The sequence below is a fragment of the Sorghum bicolor genome, chromosome 10 (genome assembly GCF_000003195.3).
Source record: "Sorghum bicolor cultivar BTx623 chromosome 10, Sorghum_bicolor_NCBIv3, whole genome shotgun sequence".
In the NCBI taxonomy this organism is placed as follows: domain Eukaryota; kingdom Viridiplantae; phylum Streptophyta; class Magnoliopsida; order Poales; family Poaceae; genus Sorghum; species Sorghum bicolor.
In genome coordinates, this window is record NC_012879.2 from 20,158,595 (window position 1) to 20,166,079 (window position 7,485).

Consider the following 7,485-nt stretch of genomic DNA (forward strand, 5'->3'; position numbering starts at 1 on the left):
AGCTTGGTCGGGCCGGCGCAGAACTCCATCTATTAGTTGGGAGACTTCGAGTAGCTTGGAGTCAGCGCGATTGAGCGCTTGGAGGAGGTCCGAGCAGTCGATCTCCTTTCCCTTGTAGAGTGGGAACGGTGGTCGGGAGCTTGGTGCCGTCGCGCGCGTGGTCGGAGACGGCGTGATCTCAGATTGGATCTGGGTCTCTTTCGAAACCGTGGTCGCGAAGCCGCCGCTGCACGTCGTCCACGTGATCTGGCCGACGGTGAACGTGAGGCCTTCGGGCACGGTCGCGGAAGCTGGGATCGTGACCATCTTGTTCGCCGGAAAAGTTGCACGCACACCCCCCATCTTGTTCGCCGGAAAAGTTGCACGCACACCTGCAGCTTCAGAGGGTCACTCCACCTCCTCCGCCTCGACGGCCGATAGTTCAGATGATGCAGCTCGTTTCGTGGCCGCGCCGAGGGACTCTTCTGCTCCGCCTCCTCCGCCGTCTTCTTAGGTTTTTGGCGCTTGATGCCAAAGGGGGAGAGAGTGCATATGAGAGTTAGGAGTTAGGGGAGCTAGAGAGGGTGGTTAGGAGTTTATTCTTTTGAGATACTCTTTATGTGTGCTACTTTATCATGCATCACGTTTTGTTTACTTTTATGCATTGCACTTGTGTGAGATACTATGGTTGTGAGACATGACTTGTGGTTATTGTGATATCTTAATGTCATGTGCTTTGGTTCATATTACCTTTGCTTCCGCGTTTTTACTCCGATGTACTCATGAGCCTTTTTGCTTATATCCTGTTGTATACCACTCACATATTTGGATGCAGGATATTGGATTTGGTTGATATAAGCATGAATAATCCCTTTGTTCTTTTTGTAATATGCTTATTGAAACCAAGTCACTTTAAAAACCTCAACTCTCTTTATACACGAGGTTGTCATCAATCACCAAAAAGGGGGAGATTGAAAGAGCATCTAGGCCCCTAGTGGTTTCGGTGATTAATGACATTGTTGATTACTATGACTAACGTGTGTTTTGCAGAGGCAAAGTCATAGGTAAGGTCACGGTAAATAGGTACTCGATGAACAGGGACGTACATGTCTACCTAATAGTGGAAATCTTTTCGGTTTTCAAAGGATGGATGGACATCGTCAAGACTAGACTAAGTCTAAGTGCCATATGGTGAAGAAGGGCACTTAGAGTAGTTTAGGACTTTGTTTTCCTTTGACCGTACTATTAAGAGGGGCTTTGATCTAGTAGCTTGACTTAGGCAAGGCTTTAGGTTTAGGTGTGGTGCACACTTGGTAAACCTAGCACTAGGCAGCTCAGAGATAGTCCTTAGATCGAGAGGAACCAACTTCGTTTTGGAGCGATCACGTTTCGACGAAGTTTGGGTGCCCAAAGGGGCACCGGACGCTCTGTGAGTGCGTCCGGTGAGGTCCTTAGCCGTTAGAACAGTGCCGTGCTTAGGGTTAGGCACCGGACACTAGCACCGGACGCACCGGGTAGCGTCCGGTCCCATGCGCAGGGAGCATGTAAAGTTTCCCCGAGCACCGGACGGTGCACCGGACGCTGGGAGTTAGTGTCCGGTGACCTGTCAGAGAAAAGTGCAGGTAGCCGTTATGTCACACCGGACGCTCGGTGCAGTGCGTCCGGTGCAACATAATGTGCGTCCGGCGACCCCGTTTTCAGTGGAAATCGGTTGGCCGACCTTTGGACTTCGTGGATAGTATTTATACTCCTCCACCTCGTCCATGAGACCTCTCTTGCCCATTTGAACATCAGAGAATCTTGTTGTGGAGCAAGAGAGTTGCAAAAGCCTAGAGAGGATTGAGTTTTGAGTGAATTCTTGAGAGAATCCTCCTCTAGTGAGTTCCAAGAGTCAAGTGTGCATCCACCACTCTCTAGTGCCTTGTTTGGGTCAAGTGAGAGTTCTTTGCTTGTTACTCTTGGTGATCGCCATCACCTAGACGGTTCGATGGTGATTGGAGGCACGAAGATCACCCGGAGTTCTTGTGGGTGGCTCGTGTCAAGCTTGTGAGCGGTTTTGGGCGATTCACCGCGACGGAGTGTCGAAGAATCAGCCCGTAGAGAGCACTTGGTCCTTGCGCGGACCAAGGGGGAGCAAGACCCTTGTGCGGGTGCTCCAACGAGGACTAGTGGAGAGTGGCGACTCTCCGATACCTCGGCAAAACATCGCCGAGCACTTTCTTCCACTACTCCTTTACTTTCTAGCATTTACTTTGTGCTTTTACATTCTTAGAATTGCCATGCTAGAATAGGATTGGAACTAGGTTGCAAAACTTTTATCCGATAGCTCTCTAAGTCACACTAGGCACAAGGGGTTGAATTGGAGCTTATAGGTTGCTTAAATTTTTAGAGAAGCCCAATTCACCCCCCTCTTGGGCATCTTGATCCTTTCAACCGAGATGGAGTAGGGGGCAAGGAAACGCCACGTCAGCAATCCACGTCTTCATCTTGTGTGCACCGTCGGATAAACCGACTTAAAATCGACGGAGGAATACTTTGCTTGGCTTCCAAGGAGGCGTAGGAGGAAGACTCCAGAAGGCGGCGGCCATTGGGCGAAATAGGGCGCTGACCGGCCCTAGGGCCGGCCGGCCCCACGTTCTCTCCTCTGCGGGTCTCGTTCCTTCGGGTGACTTCTAGACCCTTCCTGAGTCTAATGACGATATTTACCGACGCGGAGTTTCGTGATAATTAAGCACTCTAATCCCTCTTTTATGCTTTTCTGGAATAAACTCTGGAAAATACGAAACATGCAAAACTCGTGGAAATTGTCAGTTAAAACTCTAGACTAGTGTGTATTCATGTATCCCTTTATGTCTAAAATTCTAATAAAAGTTGACGTTATCCACTGTCAATAGGGACGTGTCCCTTGAGGGTAGAGAGCACGGACAGAACAGTCTTTTTACTTTACTTTTTTTTCTTTTTCCAAGTGAGAGCGCTATGTGCAGGGTGTGGAGCTGGCGTCTGCGGCACCGACCGATGGATAGGTTTTTCATCGGACGTCCGGGCGCTAGCACTTCCACATGTACAATGGGTCTCTTCACCCTGAAGATTTGTAAGAAACACCCTGGTAAAGCCTACAGACGGCAACCGCGTCGCCTCGTGAGACGACGGTTGACGCTCGTGCTCCGAGGTCTAGTCGACGGCTTCAGCACCGTTGTATGCCTCGCCTCCACCAGTCGATGGTCTGCGGATTGATCCTGTGCACGCGCGTGAATTTGGTGACTCGGGTGAGATGAATTTGTGGCATCAAATTTTTCGGTGGAGGGGATGGTCGCGGGTGCCATAGAGGTGGCGCTGACAGCGGAGCCATGGCCGGCGGCAGTGGAGCTGTCGGAGTCGCGGCCGGTGACAGTGGAGAAGGAGTTTCTATCGGAGCCGCAGCCGGCGGCAGTGGAGGCAGGTGCGACGGAGCGGCAGGTCACGGGGAAACGGAGCTAGGCAGTCGGTCGAATTCGGCAAGGTCGCAGCAGCTTGTTTTGCTCTTCCTCGTCGTTACCTTGGGCCTTAGAGACATTCGTCAGTGTTCTACGGATTAACAAATCAGTTTGCTGCTTGCTGCTACCTTGGCTCTCCTGCTAAAGTTCAGATTATTTAGCAATCTGTCCTTTTTTGGGTCCATTTGCACTCAGTCTCGTGTTGCTTCCCTATGTACAATTAGATGTTTTCCTATGTACTCGTATCGTCTATGATTATTGAACTTGGCAATGGCTGTGTTAGCTATCTTCCTTTTGTACTTGTGTATGAGATGACTGTGAAAACAAAGGAGATTATATGAAAGACGTCATAACTATATTTAACTTAATTATTATACTGATGGTAAAAAAATATTATAATCATGTTGTTCTTATTTATCATTGATATATTTTCTATCAAATAACCACATAATGGTATACAAAAATTTATTTATAATTGATCTTAGCTACATGCAAAGCATTAAACAGCTTAGAGACGGTCTCCCGTTTGTGAGTTGTATAATATGTCATTATAGCTGTCTGTATGATAGATTCGAGATGCTTAGAGACGGACTCTCGTCTTTGGGTTGTACATGCCCTTAATGGACTAATCCCTATCCTAAGTGTTGTGTTTGAGATAGGTTATGTCCACACTAAGGTTGTGCAAGGTTAGCATTTATGGAGGTGATGGTGGTGCCCATAAGGTGATCAAGTGCTCATGTCTCGGAGAAGAAGAAAGAGAAAAACAAAATCCTATGAATTGAAAGCAAAGGTATAAGATAGGGTATTTTGTTTGCTGATCAAGATACTCTACGTGTATGATCGGATGTAGGATAGATTACCGTACTTTTAAGAGAGAAGCTTACTTAGCAAACTCGGTTATCTAGTACCACTAGGTGTTTAATTTATATGCATTTGCATTTAGGACTAAGTGACACACTGGAGTGAAAAATGTCTGTGAAAACCTTTGAAATGTGAAAACCTTTGAAAAAAATACTAACTCTCTAGTCTTACATGCTTAGCAAAAACTTTTGAGAGTTGGCAAGTTTGCAGACAAGAGAGTGGTCTTGGTGCTGCTGTTCAGCATGCATTGAACGTGTTCGGGGTGCACCGGACACGATGGCATGGGCCAAACACTTCACAAGTTTCAACTAAGCACAGTGCCGTCCAGTATACTGGCCAGCTCAAACTGGAGAAGGCCAGTGCAACAAGACGATACGCGAGGAAGTCAAATAGGGGCACCGGACGTGTTCGGTGTGCACTGGACTGGTGCACCACTCTATTCTACCATAGAGGTTGCAAATCGGTTGAAAACCGTGCTAACCTCGGTGAGCAGCGAACAGGCTCACGGGACATGGAACAGTGCCAATTGGAATTTGACTAGGCTTGTCCGGTTTGAAAAAAAAGGGATATTCACTGGACAGAAGTTGGAACGTGATTCTGGGCTAGTCCTTCTGGAGACGGCTGCGTGCGTGCGAGCAGCACCGGGCATTTGGGGCTCCCCCACTGCTTGATCTGCTGCAGTTGATGGACAGAAGACGCCTAGCACCTGCTCGACGAAGTGCCTCCAAGGTTTCTTTTCTACTTTGCTTGACTTGCATGCTTGACGTGTACGGACTACTGGAGTGTATGCGTGCTTGACTTTGTGCTTGATGTAGACTACTAGAAGTGTATGCCTGATCCAAGCTATATACTAGACTAAAAATTTAGAGTTGGGTAGCAGTAAATTTACAGTTATAGGTGGCTGTTCTTTTGATTGAGCGGATGTATAGGCTAGGAAGGACAGGAGATAGCAATCCTATTCTTCAGTTACAAACCCATGGGAACTTCATTTTGATTTTAGTTTGGGCTGGCAAGCGTCTGCCATCCAGGAGATCAGCACTAGTGAATTAATATCAGTTGATGATTTGACTTTAGTTTGATGGAAAATCAGTGTTTATAGTAACCTTGTCTTGATAAATGGCACTACTGTACTAATCACAACTATTGCCCATGAAAAAAAAACTTAGTCCATTTGGTTTGTCTGCACAACCTTGTTCTACATCAGGCACCAGATTCCTTTCCAATGCTTGGAATTGGAAATTGAACTCAACTTGGACTATGCTCTATTTTCTGCTGAGGCAAAACACCAATTTTGTCCATTGTCCAGAACCGTGTGATGCTTTGAATTTAGGGCCTGTTTGACAGGGTTCTCTCTGGCTCCGACTCTGGCTCCTCCAGAGAAGTCATGCCAAACGTTTTTCTGGAGAAGCTGTTTTGGAGTAAAAAACAGATGAGCCGGAGCCGTTTTGGCTCTGGCTCCTCTAGAGGAGCCCTGTCAAACAGGCCCTTATTTGGGGCTTGAACTTTAGCATTACTAAATACAGAAATACAGTACACCGCAATTATAGCTTCCATTGCCTTGTCTGTTCATTCTATTCTTGGTTCGGCTAGTGCTATGATTTTGTAATATTTATTACTTTATTAAGCTGCATTTAGTTACTTTCAGCTAGTGCTTCCCAGAACAGAACATAGCTACAGCTTCACATCTTCCTTAACAGAATAGAGCTACAGCAGAGTGGAACTTCTATTGCTTCACGAGATTCAATCAATTCTAGAAGATATGAGATATGCATATCCACATATCAATCTAGCCTTGATAATGAACCAGTTGGTCACTAGTGTAGTGTATATTGCAAAAAGAACTAAACTGATGCTATTAGGCTAAGATCATGCTAGTTCACCTATAAGTTTTATTGAATGTAATTTCCTTAGTTCTTTACTGCTAGTTTTTTATGAATTGGCATTTTTCTCATCTCTGTCTTTTCCAGCAGCTTGTGCCCATCTTTTTTTTCTCTGTTTCTATCTGTACAACAGTGACAATCATCAGTTCATGTCTTTCCTCATTTTCAAATAGCAGCAGCTGGACAGGGTAAGCAGGTAAGGCCTCTGCTGTTCCAATTTAGTTCAGTAGCAGCTGTAAGCAATTAGCTTAGTTCAAAATATTTTTGCTTGTTATATGTTCTTACAGCTGCCATGAATCAAGGTGTTAGTAGCTGCTATTACATGTTCTTACACGTGGATTCTTGCCTTGTTAATTGCTTGTGAACTTAGTTAATTGCAGCAGCTATATGTTCTTAGCACCCACCTTGTTAATTGCTTATGAATCTACCACCTTGTTAACTTAGCACCTTATTAACAGCTATTTGTTCTTATCAACTATATGTTAACTTAGCATATAGTTAATTGCTTATGGATCTTACCACCTAGTTAATTGATATATTTCAACTTAGCAGATATATGTTGTTAGCACCAGATATATGTTCTTTGCACCAAATTTTTAATTTGCTTGTGAATCTACCTAGTTCGGCTCCCTTGTTAACTTAGCATCAACAACAATCACCATGTATTTTTTTGGAGGCTTTGATGGTTAGGTTGTTGGACCTTTCTTTTATAGAATTTAATTTTTTAAACCATAATTTTTTATTTACTTCAGATTTTTTTTTTGTTGTTTGTTGCTGCAGGTAGCTGCTGCTTTCTAATAGAGTTTGTGTAGCAAACTTTGATGATGGAGTGGTGCTTTGGTGGCTGCTGGGTACTATCAAGTGGTGTTCTATATGTTTTAATTATGTTGTATGAGAAGTGAAGGTTGTATTGTGTTCCAGAATATATATGTGTTGATCTGGACTTATTTTGTTGCCGATGATGTGAACATGTGTTAATTAATGATTGGTAATTAATTTGCTGAAATTAAGGATGAAAATATTTTTTATTTTGCTATCGGCCATTTCTAATTAGGCTGAAATCTAGTAGCAGCTAAATTTAAGCTGGGCTGGATGACCATTAAAAGGCCCAAAAAATCATATTGGCCAAAAAAAATAGTTGGTCGTAAAATGGGCTGAAAGCTCCTAAAAACCTAAATTGGGCCACAAAACAGCTAGGCTAAATCTTACACAACCCACCTACATAGTTGGATATGATTGATTTATGGGAATGGTAGGATGTAAGTCCAAGTTGTTTTGAGATTGGTGCTAGC

General features: G+C 44.6%; 1 long non-coding RNA gene across 2 annotated transcripts; it reads left to right on the plus strand.

The window, feature by feature from the left end:
* Positions 4,687-7,198, plus strand: LOC110431396. 2 transcript variants are annotated; one of them, XR_002448885.1, is made up of 3 exons: positions 4,687-5,042; positions 6,281-6,389; positions 6,974-7,198. It is a non-coding gene; the product is annotated as an uncharacterized LOC110431396 (long non-coding RNA). The 2 variants fall into 2 exon arrangements; XR_002448886.1 differs by having other exon boundaries at positions 6,284-6,389.